At 37.0% G+C, this 15,750-nt stretch overlaps 1 protein-coding gene across 6 annotated transcripts in view; it reads right to left on the bottom strand.

Annotated features, from left to right (window-relative positions):
• The window catches only part of lilli (AF4/FMR2 family member lilliputian), a 313,418-nt gene that overhangs the window by 12,404 nt on the left and 285,264 nt on the right, over positions 1-15,750 (bottom strand). The gene's annotated exons all lie outside the window — the stretch shown is intronic.

Genomic DNA, 15,750 nt, shown 5'->3' with positions numbered 1-15,750 from the left:
TAAAGAAAGAAAACATTCATTAAATTCATAATTCAAAAGAAAAGAAACATGCCGTAGGTACCTATGAAAAAAAAAAAAAAACGAAACGTGATAGATGAGTCTTTTCACGATTACTAATTTATTGTTTATTTTTTAATTAATAATATATTTTTTTAATTACACAAGATACGAAAGATTTATTGAAACTTTCAGAATTACCAAATCATTTCACACATTGTACAACGTATTCGCTTATGCAAACAAACATGAGCACTTTAGAACAAAATCTCCAATCTTGGGTCAATATTTCGTAAATATTAAAACATTTCATTCATTAAAACATATAATAGATCTTTTTTTTTTATTGCATAGAGGGATGGACAAGCTCACGGCCTACCTGGTATTAAGTGGTAGCCGGAGCCCATAGACATCTACAACGCAAATGCCGCCACCCACCTCGAGACATGAGTTGTTTTTTTTTGTCCCTACCTATGCTGATAGCCTTGAGAGGCTATTTCAGCTTCGCCCTAACGTTTGTAGGTGAGCTCACGGGGCTCAACCGGAGTGTTGCTAACACTGACCTTAGCAAGAGCAGTGCTTCGCAGAATCTACCACCGGATCGGAAACGCGACCCACTGAGAAGATCCGGCGAGAAACTCAGTGGGCTGTGTCTATGGGTTAGTTCGCTCGACGAGCCCTTCGTCGCAAGCGACAGGTTCGACGAGGTCGGTGACCGGTGCTTGTGGTGCCTAAAAGCACCGTTAATGGAACAGGAGGATCCGTAATGACGTGCTTTGGGCGACGTCGAAAAATGAGTTGTAAGGTCTCAGTTTTAACAGTACAACGACTGCCCCACCCTTCAAACCGAAACGCATTACTGCTTCGCGGCAGAAGTAGGTGGGGTGGTGGTACCTACACGTGGGGACTCACTTGATGTCCACCAGTACCAGCAGTTAGTTATGTAATTTATATATTATTGTTCAGGCCAGTGCCTTCAATTCTTTTATAGCAATGTCAAAGACGCTAGTCTTCTAAGGCGCTAAGCATCACTGTATAGCAACATATTATTGTATTTCGTTATCATTCAATCATTCACTACCCGCTCTTCAAGTACGCTGTAGTACATCTCCCAATTTAAATATTATAAGAATAATATCAAAGTGCTGGAGTTTTATTACCACAAGAAACTCCCTTATGAATCTCAAGCTGGTACAATTATAAAAGATCAAATTATTCTAAACATACAAACAATAGAGATTTTCAAAATATATTTACATATAATTCTTAATGTTTCATGTAAATAAGAAACTTCGCATCATTTGGTAAAATCGAAACGGTTTGTTGGTTTAGCAGTACAGAGCTGTTCGACCCAGAACATAAAACTGATTTTTGTCTGCATTGATTCGTTACTTAAAATTTTTGCTATTGATAAATGTTTATAATGATTTACACGTACTGAATGTTGCATTCACCTATTCGATGATAAGACCTCGCTAGGCACTCATCTCAATTCTTATAAAATTTGACATAACATAAACTAGATACCTAGTCAGGTCATAAGTATTGTCACACAGTAAAAACTTTTCTTTTAGAATGCTGGCCACAAAAAAGTTTATTGAATTCGAATTTCGAATTGTTCATGAAAATTAAAATGTATACTTTTAGAATTTTACTCATTTTTAAATATGGAGTGGACGCTTAAAGAAGACCGTGTTGCAGTTATTGCGTTGCATCGTTGCGGTTACGCGCCAATTCAAATTTTTAACATACTGAAAAATTTGAATGTAACCAAAAGATTCGTTTATGGTACCATCAAACGATACAATGAAGACTCTAGTGTAGATGACAGGTCAAGAAGTGGTCGCCCTCGGTCTGTTAGGACTCCAGCAGTGATAAAAGCTGTGAAGGCGCGAATTCAAAGAAATCCCAAACGTAAGCAGAAACTGTTGGCCCTTCAGATGGGGTTAAGCAGAACCACGGTGAAAAGGGTGTTAAATGAAGACTTAGAGCTTCGGGCATATCGAAGAAAAACAGGACATCGTTTGAATGCTCGTCTAATGAACCTGAGACTGAAGAGATGCCGCGCTTTGTTGAAGCGGTACGCGGGAAAAAAATATCGGGAAATTCTTTTTTCGGATGAAAAAATTTTTACCGTAGAAGAGAGCTACAACAAACAAAATGATAAGGTGTACGCACACAGTAGTGAAGAAGCGAGCAACCGTATTCCGCGTGTCCAACGAGGTCATTTTCCATCCTCGCTCATGGTATGGTTGGGAGTTTCTTATTGGGGCTTAACAGAGGTAAATTTTCGTGAGAAAGGTGTAAAAACGAATGCAGTTGTGTATCAAAATACAGTCCTGACGAACCTTGTGGAACCTGTTTCTCATACCATGTTCAATAACAGGCACTGGGTATTCCAACAAGATTCGGCGCCAGCTCATAGAGCGAAGAGCACACAAGACTGGCTGGCGGCGCGTGAAATCGACTTCATCCGGCACGAAGACTGGCCCTCCTCCAGTACAGATTTGAATCCGTTAGATTACAAGATATGGCAACACTTGGAGGAAAAGGCGTGCTCAAAGCCTCATCCCAATTTGGAGTCACTCAAGACATCCTTGATTAAGGCAGCCGCCGATATTGACATGGACCTCGTTCGTGCTGCGATAGACGACTGGCCGCGCAGATTGAAGGCCTGTATTCAAAATCACGGAGGTCATTTTGAATAAACTTTAGTGTCATAAGAATCTATGTTTTGTTAAGTTCATTTTGGTATATGAATGGTTACATAATGAATAAACTTGTTTCAATTATTTTACATTAAACATGTGACAGAATTTATGACCTGACTAGGTATATAGGTCTGATACACAAAATTTGCTCCTAATAAGCTCTCTAGAGTACAACCATGTCCCATATTACGGTTTTTTTTAAGTAAAAAATTTAATTCATTTGAATGTTGCTCAAGTTCTCTTCTTTTTCTCCACCTTATCCCACTAGGTGGGGTCGGCACAGCAAATTTTTCTCTTCCATTCTTTTCTATCAGCCGTCATCTCAACACTCACTCCTCTCTCTCTCATATCCCCCATTCACACACTCCATCCATGTCTTTTTTGGTCGACCTCTTCCCCTCTACCTTGCACTACCATTTCCATACATCTCCTAGTCACATGCATCTTCTCTCTACGCATCACATGTCCATACCACGCTCATGTATGTTGCTCAAGTTATAAACCAAACAAACTAAGCCTTAAATACTGTGTATATAAACTCCAATATTCAACGTAACCAGTATGAATGTTACGAAACAATCGCCGAACATAATATAACCAACCACGGCCAGTGCACGTCACCGAAACAGCCATAAAAGTCTTTGAACTTTACTCGTAATTATTTCTTGTACAAACGTTAAGTTTCTCACTGTATACCATTAGAGAAACCGAATGTAAAGCATGAGAAACACGACCGTGCGACAATAGCGTTCACATAAAACTTTTTTTTTTCTACCTAAACTGATGGTCTTGAGAGATCATTTCAGCGTAACCTTAACTAGTAGGTGAGCTCGCGGGGCTCAAGCCTGACGATGTCGATAACACAAACCTTAACAAGAGCCGTGCTTTGCAGAATCTACCACCGGATCGGAAACGCGACCCACTGAGAAGATCCGGCGAGAAACTCAGTGGACTGTGTCTGTGGATTAATTTAATCGCCGAGCCCTTCGTCGCAAGCGACGGGTTCGACGAGAACGATGACCGATGCTTGGGGTACCTAAAAGCACCGTTAGTGGATCAGGAGGATCCAAAATGACGTGTTTTGGGTGACGTCGAATGTGTACCATTCGGTCCGCAGGATCGGCTATGTAGTTTTCGGCGGCTAGGATGAGAGGATTCTCGTGTCGTGCCGCTTTATCGAAGTGACACATAAAACGCTCTGAGAACGAATGGAAATATTTTTCGAGTTATTTATTTTTCTTTTCCAAACTTAGATACGACAAACCATCGAATTTGAATCGTTAGTTAGAAATACATACCTATTTGTTGTTATAGCTAGAAGAAAATACATATAAATAAAAGAGAAGTGAAACATTACATAAACATGAAAGCTCTTTAAAACACCCAGATGAAGAAGAATAAAATCAAATAATTATTTATAGGCATATATTACGCGTTAGCTAACATATTCAAGTCACAAATAAGGTTTTTGGACTCCATCAAAAACACCATTGTTTTTGAACGATTATGTGCGAAGTAAACCTAAAATATTATAACAGTTAAATTAATTGCATATTAACTACAATGTCATTTAACAGACATCACGCGATTGAATGTAAGTGTTTTTGTGATATTTTTAGCTATTCTTACAACGCGGCGACGTTCCGAAGATACATACTCGCGAGTTACAATAAACAATCAACAAATTTCACGGGAACTTATACGGGAAGGACTGCTTTGATGGTGATTGAACCTCTTGAGTCCGCACGGGTAGGTATCACCGCCCTGCCTATTTCTGCCGTGAAGCAGTAATGCGTTTCGGTTTGAAGGGTGGGGCAGTCGTTGTAACTATACTGAAACCTTAGAACTTATATCTCAAGGTGGATGGTGGCATTTACGTTGTAGATGTCTATGGGCTCCAGTAAACATTTAACACCAGGTGGGTTGTGAGCTCGTCAATCCATATAGGCAATAAATAAAGAAAAGGAAGACCAGTTTAAAGGGCCTAATTGGAATGTGACTCTCCGTTTTTGTCGCATCTAAAGTAACTGTGATAGAAAGTCGCCGAATCTAAGCAATAAAAAAAACTGGACAAGTTCAATAATTTGGCCTTCACAAATTAAATGTACTCAAAATAAATACTTTTTTTTTATTGCTTAGATGGGTGGACGGGCTCACAGCCCACCTGATGTTAAGTGGTTACTGGAGCCCATAGACATCCACAACGTAAATGCGCCACCCACCTTGAGATATAAGTTCTAAGGTCTCAAGTTTAGTTACGACGGCTGCCCCACCCTTCAAACCGAAACGCATTACTGCTTCACGGCAGAAATAGGCAAGGTGGTGGTATCCGCCCGCGCGGACTCACAAAAGGTCCTACCATCAGTAGCGTTTATATACGTTTTCATTAACAGAAATTACGGTCTAGGCGCTGGTTTCATTATAAGCGCAGCGTAATTATTATTTGATTTCACCAAAGGCTCATTCGTATCTCGCAAATAGTGCCTTGCAAGAGACATTGTTTAAAATTCAAAACGCGGCCCAGGTTTCGTAAGAGCGACACGATATACACGAATTATTGAGTGTGTATTGTAAAGGACGTCCGGCTGACGGGACACCGCCAGCTGTCGACTATCAAGGCTATATTTAAAGTCATTTTTAGCTGCAGGCAAGAGACGTGTCGTATTATTTTATTATATCGGAATTTCGACTAGGCGACGAAGTTTTAACACGTTTTTATTTAGCTTGACTACTTTTTTTTTATTGCTTAGATGGGTGGACGAGCTCACAGCCCACCTGGTGTTAAGTGGTTACTAGAGCCCATAGACATCTACAACGTAATGCGCCACCCACCTCGAGATACAAGTTCTAAGGTCTCAGTATAGTTACAATACCAATAAATACAACAGAATCCTACAACCTTGTTTTCACAAATTTCAAAAATGAGTAAACATGATTAATACGGATACTTACGAATGACAATAATTGTACAAATCATTTCAAAAAAATTTTAAAATTTTTGCTAGACGGAAAGAGGAAGATTTTGATATTTCACTTCCCGTCCTAATTACTTATAATACGCAAAGACGCTGTTTCAACAAACCTTAGCTTGATTATATCGGAATTTCGACTAGGCGACGAAGTTTTAACACACGCAAACTTCACAAACTGTACACACTTGTACAAAACAATATAATTTTTTTCAATTTTTGCTGGACGGGATGTCGAAGATTTTGATCTTTCACTACCCATCCTACTTACTTATAAATAAATAAATTATGGGTAATATCTATAGGGGCGGGTTCACGATACGCCCAACCACTAGCAAACGCAGATCGCAGTGTTACGCTCAGAAAACGCTGTTACGCTAAATCTGTAAATAACCTTTACCGACACCCATGGAATGAGGTGGGGTGGTGCCGTTTTAACCAACACCCCTGCCCATACGCTCTGTTCAGTCGATTTTTTAGAGACGGAGCTTCATAAATAGATAATCGACATTCGACATTCGGTTAGAATATTACAGCCACGCCGACAAAGCTCATGTCGCGTGTAATTATTCATCGAACGGACGTGCGCTCGGACGAGCCTCTGTCTCTAGATTCGCAATACCTTTACCCGATATCATGAGTTTACCGAAGCGAAGGGGAAATTCGAATTATTAGGCTTTTTTTTGTAAACAAACGATAATTTTTGTACAACGATAGGAAATACATGTAAACAATTATCTACCATTAACATATACATCTCATTTTTTTTGTACCAAATATGGGTTTATCAAAATTTTAATACAATTTTACTATCGACTAGCTTTTGCCCGCGACTCCGTCTGCGCGGAACAGTTACTTTGGCATAACGCTAAATTTTACTCCCCACTTCATTTACGTAGAAAGTGAAAATATTTTGAAACATTCTTTATTGGCGCTCCACTTGTATTGGTTTTACCGTGATGTTATATAGCCTATATATAGCTTTCCTCAAAAAATGGACTATCTAACAGTGACATAGTTTTTCAAATCGAACCAGTAGTTCCTGAGATTAGCGCGTTCAAACAAACAAACTATTCAGCTTTATAATATTGGTAAAGATAAAACACTGACATCCCTAAGTGGATCTACAAGGCAGAGAATTACGAAAACAAATTATGAATAATAATCATGTTTACGTTATTAAAATGATGACGTTCTTAAATGTAATTTCGGTGGTAAATCGTCAGAAGAAGCTCACGAATCTCTTAATCACTAGAGTTCATAGACCCGAATAACGTGAATGCCTCTTTCTTGAACTTGAAACGTAAGCTTGAAGCTTTAACTTTAAATTAATGTTTTGTAAATTCAACTAACAGATCCTCGACTTCAAATAAAATAATATACATTAATCAAATCAAATAAAAAAAAATATTCAACATAAATGAAAGTACATACTTGTTGAACGTCAAAAGAACTACCGCCAATTCACAAGAACTAGCCTCCGTCCTGAGAAGAATTGGCAAGAAACTCAGCGGGCATGTCTTTTTTTTTTTTAATATTAGATTATTTTTTTCTAACATTAGATTTTTTAATATTAGACAACGATAATAGTGTAATATTCGACAATTCGTTAGCACCACATCTGACTGTGATTACTCCATATTCATTGATGCATAGGGACTTATCTATAGTAGAACTAAGCTCACCTTAATCCTGCGCAATGGCCTTAATTTTCCTTAGTGAAAGCTAATGATAATAATATAATTACGTATAATTGTAAGGAACGTTGTTGTACAAATTCAGCACAATGTCTTGTTTTGTCGTGGGCACATAACTTATGTTGCAAGCCAGATTTTGTTTCTTTTTACTTGTGTTTTTTATGTATCTTTTTAGCTTGTAATGTGTATTGTGAGTCTAATAAATAAATAAAAAGTCTACCGATATTTGCCGCGAATAATTCGTCTATTTCGATTTTTTTTTTTTATTGCTTAGATGTGTGGACGAACTCACAGCCCACCTGGTGTTAATTGGTTACTGGAGCCCATAGACATCTACAGCGTAAATGCGCCACACACCTTGAGATATAAGTTCTAAGATCTCACTATAGTTACAAGGGCTGCCCCAACCTTCAAACCGAAACGGCCTATTGCTTCACGGCAGAAATAGGCGGGGCGGTGGTACCTACCCGTGCGGACTCACAAGAGGTCCTACCACCAGTAAAACCAGTTGAAGAGAAGCGGTCCTGTGATATCTAAGGAGATCGACAGCAGCACCGGGAACCACTAAAACATTTAGTGTATTTATATCTAAGTAAAAGAATCGCTATCAATACTATTATGTAAATCTACAGTGGTTTTTACGGATGTTCCGTTATATACTACTGAACTATGCATCCGATTGACTTGAAACTTGGTATCCATGTAGAAAATACATGTACTTAATGGATAGGCAAATATTTATATGAGCGTTGGACTCCCTACACCACTTGCGGGGGACGTTAATGATGAGAATCTTTGTGGGGGTGAGAAATCATAATGTTAATTTTAAATGCCCAGCGAAACGGACGTGTATAGCTAGTCGTTGTCGCCTCAAGCATGTCATTTCGGATCCTCCCGATCCACTAACGGTGCTTTTAGGTACCCCAAGCATCGGTCACCGTTCTCGTCGAACCCGTCGCTTGCGACGAAGGGCTCGACGAGTAAATTAACCCTCAGACACAGCCCACTGAGTTTCTCGCCGGATCTTCTCAGTGGGTCGCGTTTCCGATCCGGTGGTAGATTCTGCGAAGCACGGCTCTTGCTAGGGTTCGTGTTAGCAACGTCGTCAGGTTTGAGCCCCGTGAGCTCACCTACTAGTTAAGGTTCCGCTGAAATAGCCTCTCAAGGCTATCAGCTTAGGTAGGAATAAAAAAAAAGCTAGTCGTATATAAGACAAAACTTAAAAATCCTTAACTTTTCTAATCACAAAGACGCATCAAGATTATAACATCAACATTTGTTCGGGTAGGTCTCTTGGTAATCAAACAGATTCCCCGGTCACGACCCGGGCTGGTGTTCGTAGTCCCGGAGACCGAAGGGTCGTCGTCCCGAGACAGCGGTGACTCGCGCCAGACTGCTGAAGGACCTATTCATGAACCTATAATTTTACAACGGTTTCCGATACAAAATAAAACGTCTGATAATTTATGTAGATTTTGATAGATATAGAATTAGTAGAGACAAGTAGAGACAAGATAGACAGATACTTAGAGTATATATAAAAAAAAATAAAAAATATAAGGTATATTTAAAAAAAAAGACATGCCCGCTGTGAATTGGCGGTAGTTCTTTTCACGTTCAACAAGTATGTACTTTCATTTATGTTGAATAAAAAAAAATTGAGTTGATTTGATTTGGGTTCGATTATTATTATTTTTTTGCTTTGCTTTAAAAGCATCACAATTCAATATGAATTCATTCGACATGCCGCCAGACATAAATTCAAAGTCTTAATTGGATTTTACAACGAGTGACGAGCGACCCTTCGAAGCGAAACGCATGACTGCTTCTCGCTAGAGTATGCATATCCACCGGGACTATTTAAATGTTACAGTAAATTCCACAGTAAAGTCCAAACTAATTTATTTTATTTTTCAATTATTATTATTTATTTATATTTATTTAAAATCTTATTAATTACATAATTTTTTTAACATAAAATTTTTTTAAGCATCTTTTATACCATTGTCGTCGCTTTAACTCTCCAGAACCGACAGAATTTGTCTCTCTAGTCGATCGCAGGCTACTGAGGGATCAAATGTTTTTATATAAAATAATAAATAACGAGATTGATTCTAGCTATCTTCTTTCCAAAATTTCATTTAAATGTAGTCGTATTTCCGCGCGTTCTAAACAGACCTTCCACATGTCCACGGCTCGAACGAAATATGCTTCTAACTCTTTTGTCCGTAGATCTTGTAGGTTGTATGATGCTAAGTTCTCTAATGCTGACATCTTTTGCTTGTCACTTGTAGCATATAGAAAAGCTGTTTTGGAGTGTTTATAGGGTGATTTGGCCCGATAAGTGTTGTAGTTTTGTAGTGTGAGTTAATGTATAAAATTATATGTGCGTATTGTGTTGCTTTTGTTTTTTTGTAATTTAAATTTCTAAATTTCTCTTCTTGTTCACTGTCTACTTATATGTGATTTTGATTGTGGAAACATATTTGGTTATTGTTTTAGCTATATTTTTTTAAAATATTGTATGTTTGTATTGTACTGTTTGTTTCCCAAATAAATAAATAAAAAAATACATGTCCTTCTTCAAACGAGGCTTGTGGAGAGTATTAAACGGTAGGCAGCGGCTTGGCTCTGCCCCTGGCATTGCTGAAGTCCATGGGCGACGGTAACCACTCACCATCAGGTGGGCCGTATGCTCGTCTGCCTACAAGGGCAATAAAAAAAAAATAAAAATAAAAAATATTTTTTAAAAAAGATATTAAAAATACATTTTTTTTAAAAACACTATATTAAAATAGGTTTACGCTGATGGCGGTGTCTACGACACAAGCCACCAGTGGTTAGGACTCCAAAGTGAGAAACCTCCCCACAATGCGTGCAGTATCGAGGATAACTGCTTTCTGTATTAGGCCCTTAACCCAACTGGATAACGAAAGTTTCTTAAGGTGTTGATCGAAACTTTTCGCTATCAAGCCGTGTACCGACACAACTATTGGAACAATGATGGTTGAATCAACATGCCACATGGTGGTAGTCTCGTGGGCCAGGTCTAAATATTTTATTAATTCGTCCTTTTCTGCCTTCACGAGGTTCTCGTCATGAGGAATGGTGACATCAACCAACACTGCTCGACGCGCAGATCGATCTATTATCACAATATCAGGATTATTGGCAACAATATACCTATCAGTGATAATAGATCGGTCCCAGTAGAGCGTAACATGACCATTATCAAGAACTGGTTGAGGTTGGTATTGGTAATAAGGTACAGCAGAATCAAGAAAACCATATTTCAGAGCAAGTTGTGGATAGATAATTACACATGAAAATACAAAATTTAGTATTATAGTTAAGAATGGCTAAAAATAATTATAATATAAGTACCTATATTTAACATTATGTGTTTTCTATAATACTGTGATGTTACTTTAAGGAAGATTTTTGTTTTGATTTTGTTCTTTTTTTGTTTTTTGTTGTTGTTTGTTATTCTTTTGTTAATGTGCCTACCATGCATTATCTCTGCACCACCCTATGGTCGACTGGAAGAGAATGCTCATGCCATTAAGTCCGCCTGTGTACAACTTTTGTTTTGTGCATAAAGAATAAATAAATATATATACTAAAGTCCAGTATAACACGGCTTGTAAACAGTTGGTAGATTCCATTCCTGATAAATTTTAACTGAAAGCGATATGTATAGAAATCTCTCATATTTCTATTTCCGCCGTGAAGCAGTAATGCGTTTCGGTCCGGTAGCCGTTGTAACTATACTGAGACCTTAGAACTTATATCTCGAGGTGGGTGGCGCATTTACGTTGTAGATGTCTATGGGCTCCGGTAACCATTTAACATCAGGTGGGCTGTGAGCCCGTCCACCCAACTAAGCAATAAAAAAAAAATAAAAAAAAATCGAATTTAAAGTTCCCTAACTGACCACATTCAAAAGAAGAGTTTCATTCGGTAAATAGCCACACATAAGACACGTCTCGTACATAAAGTGACCGTAGTCGAAAAGCCTAAATTCCACCGCAACCCATTCTCGTATATCAAAAACGAGATTATTAAATACGACGAGGATTATTCGCATCCTGTTTGATGTGTTTTCCATTTTAAATACAAAGCTCGGACATAATTATCTCTGGCTCGAGGATTGCGGAGACGAATGAAAGCCACAAAATTTACAGGTGTGCATTTGAAATATTCTTGTTCAATCCATCGAGAAATGTAGTAATCATAAATAACTTTTTTTTGCATGCCTTAAATAAAACATTCATAGATTTTTTGCTTATTGCTTAGATATGTGGATAAGCTCATGGCCCACCTGATGTTAAGTGGTTGTCGGAGTCCATAGACATCCACAGCCTTGAGATATTATTAGTTTCCTTCAAACCGAAACGTATTACCAGTACGGGCTCACAATACGCCCTTCCATGAGTTATTATTTTAGTAATTAATTAATGTTGCTGGTTCGATTTTTATTACACAATGTTTCTTCTTGAACGTGGAAATCATTCGTGAACATTTATTATATACGTATTCAATTAAAAAAAAATTGTTGGAAAAATGGCCTATGGGTATTGAACACCGGCACATTCGCCTCGATACGAATGCACGTGGCCTCTTTCTTATCCTTCAGGCCACGACGACTTCAAAACATTATTTTGTATGTAAAACCTTCGTTTAAACTCAAGGTCGATTTCAAAACAAATGGGCTTCTTCAAGTTCATATTATAGTTTATTTATTTTAGAACTAACGTCCGTCAAGCGAATCCTTTATTGCCGAGAGAATATATCCTAAAACAACGAATACTTTTATCCCGGAAATATTCGGGGTAGTCGGATGAAAATTTTAGAGGGATTTTTTTTAATTCGGAACTCTGACATACATATCGAACGACCGTGATCTTAAAAATCAAACCTAAAAAGGGATAGTAATTATAGTTATAATACATAATAGTAGTGTAGGATTGGTAAGAACGGAACATATGAAAAGAGTGTGGAACGGAGCGTTAGGATGTGAGTGAGAGAAAACGGAAAGAAATGAGAAGATAATGACAGACAGAATGACAGTGAAAAGGAAGATGGCTAAAAAATGAGCAAGGCGTAATAAAAGTGTTAAATAATTTTTTATTATTATTATTATAACAGAGGATTTTGGAACAGTGGATGTTTTATTTTATGCGCTCCGATCCCTGTTCTAGTAGTATATTAAAAAAAATATATTAAAAAAAACAAACAAACAAGATCGGGCAATTAAAAAACAACAGCTATACGACTTTATTAGTCGGAAACGTTGAAGAAGAGATGAAAGTCATTTTACGACTTTAGCATTTTAATGTTCACATTATACATACGATTAGTTTTTCGTTCTCGAATCTTTCGCGTTTTGTTCGATTGATGTTATGAAACTTGCATAACAATTATCTGCATTCGTTAAGATTATTTCATTTCTATACATGTTCGTCTAGCAATACAAAAACAACTAGAATTTTCAACCGTTAGAATGTGGAGTAGTCGAGTTAGGTTACTTTAAAAAAAATTCGAACATTCTAGAACCCGCTTACTCTCCGCTTGTATATTTTGATGCTTAGGTCACTTTACGTCTTAAGACAGGAGGAATGGTGTAATGTTTTTCTTAAATATTTTTAATGCATTATATCTCAAACGAACTACGCCCCTCCCGGTGTTAAGCATGAACTATTGTTATTAAATTTACTAATAATTAATAAAACAGCTCACCGTTTTGCATATATATTTACTAATTTCGTGCTGATCACAAACCGGATAGTTGTTAATAATATTGATTTACTGCAATTACATAATTATTGTTTCGAAGCCCTGTTGATAAACTCTGATATCATTTGGCCGATTGGTTTGGTACTTAAGACATTTTAGCATTGTTACTTTAATGACGGTTTTTTATTGGAGCTCTTCCAGGGGCGCTTGAGCACCTGTTACAAAATATTTCCTCCCCCCAAATCCGCCCTTCCTAGCTAAGCGGCAAGATCACTGTACCAGCCGCTTTTTGTAACCAGAAAATGGCGCGCAATTCGCTTTAATAAAAAGGCTAATCTCATGAGTTTCGCAATAGGGACGAAAAACGTGATTCACTATTATAATTTGTAACAGTAAACCCTTAATTATTAAATTCCATTTACTTACTTTAGACGTTTTTATTTATTTATTTTTTATTGCCCTTGTAGGCATACGAGCATACGGCCCACCTGATGGTGAGTGGTTACCGTCGCCCATGGACTTCAGCAATGCCAGGGGCAGAGCTAAGCCGCTGCCTACCGTTTAATACTCTCCACAAGCCTCGTTTGAAGAAGGACATGTGACGTACGTACTTAATGTATATTGATTTTTTTATCATTGTGTAATTTATCAATTATTACTCTCTACAAACAAGAACGAAACAAGGAAATACCTTCAATTATCGCTAACATGAAAACTAAAGTAATTAGAGCGTTTTATTTTTTAAAAAAAACCCGACTAATTTCCTAACTACGGATTGAACGTGGTTCGATATTGTGTTAAAATCGTGTGTGACCACCAACTAGCAGCTGACATAAAGCTGCGTCTACAAAGATGTTTTCGAAACTAGAACTTTACTAGGGTGACATCACTCGATTAGAAAAATAAATAATAGTTTATAAAAACTAAAAATTTAATAAAATACGCAAAATATGCTTTTATATGCGCTTTTGTATGCATGATACATGAACAGATATGAGTAGAATGGTTATTTTGATAATATCCTGAAAAGCACCCACGCTTTTTTACAATAAAATCATTTGTTCCTACACTATTTTTAACTCAAATTTATTAAAATTTATTTTCTATTTTTTAGTTGGACTTTCTATAAAAGCGTATTTTTTAAAATAATTATTTTATTATAAAAGTTTTTTTTTGAAATAATTATTTATTTTTAATTTTTTAGTTGAATTTAAATTTTTTCAATTATTATTTTTTCAATTTTGTTTTAATATTGAATTGTCATCGGTCCTTAATAAGTATACCGAATTTCGAGTTAATCAGACTTTTTGAAGGGGGTCAAAATCATGTTCAAAGATTCCGTTACATACTAACATACACACGTCTGAAGCTAATAAAAGCGTATTAAAAAGTGCGTGCAAATTTCAACCGCATTGATGTAATGTCTGTTCCACCCTTTAAACAGGACTACTTCGTACCAAATATAAGTCGAATAAAGCACGTACTTCTACGGGCTCATAATACGTATAATCTGATATTAAAGCCGTGAGCACACGCATTAGTTTATAAAAAAAACGATTATGAAAGATTGTCCCTACTGGACACTAGAAAATTTCAATAATAACCCAATGAGCATACGGCCTGAACAGACCTCAGTGAACTCGCTTGGCGGTCAGACACGCCGTCCTATACAAACATGTACAGACTAAACACATTCGCGATGGCGTTTTTAGCTGCGTTATGTTTATACACAGTTAATATACTATTTCCGATATTTTAAAACTAACTGTTCCGAAATAAAAGTTCAGTGACCTTTACAAGTTTCAATAAATCTGCCTGTTAATTATTTTCTTCGCCATAAAATTCTTATTACTTATACTTTTATGAACACGAAAAAAAAATTGGCCAAATCGGTTCCTATTGTTCACTCGGCCATGGAAATTCAACTATAACAACAGATACCTCGATATTCATATCAATTTTATGTCAAACGTTTTATTATTATATTTTTATTGCCCTTATAGGCAGACGAGCATATAGCCCACCTGATGGTGAGTGGTTACCGTCGCCCATGGACTTCAGCAATGCGATGAGGTAGAGCCAAACCGTTGCCTACCGTTAAGTACTCTCCACAAGCCTCGTTTGAAGAAGGATATGTCATAGCTCCTTTGTTGTAAATAATAATATAAAATAAGTGACTACATATTACCAAAAATAATTTATTGATAACATTAAAAAGCTCGTCAGCGGGTAGCAATTAAAAAAAGAACAAGTGATAAACAAAGAAGAAATCGGTATTTAACTGTTTTGTTTTATTTAAGTTGGTTCTAATCCTGGTTTCCTACGGTTACTTGTTTACACCGTGAATGGCTCATTCAAATAGTACACCACCACATGTCTATACACATGTTTAATTTGTGTATTCTCACCGTACATTACAAGTGTAATTTTTACTTCTGTTTATTTAATAAAATTATACCAGTATTCATCCGAAGCAGAAAAGGGTTATAGTCACTGTTATGATGGCCATATGATCGAGATACAACACCCGTTTATATGTGATTACACAGACGAAAGTAGAGGAAATGCGAAGCGACATAAATCCTAAAATAAACACAAAAAAATCTTTATTTATCTTCTTTATCAATCTTCTTATTTAAA

The sequence above is a fragment of the Bombyx mandarina genome, chromosome A1 (assembly GCF_030267445.1).
Source record: "Bombyx mandarina strain Sakado chromosome A1, ASM3026744v2".
In the NCBI taxonomy this organism is placed as follows: domain Eukaryota; kingdom Metazoa; phylum Arthropoda; class Insecta; order Lepidoptera; family Bombycidae; genus Bombyx; species Bombyx mandarina.
The sequence above is the reverse complement of the archived record's forward strand: the minus strand, read 5'-3'. Positions and strand labels throughout refer to the sequence as shown.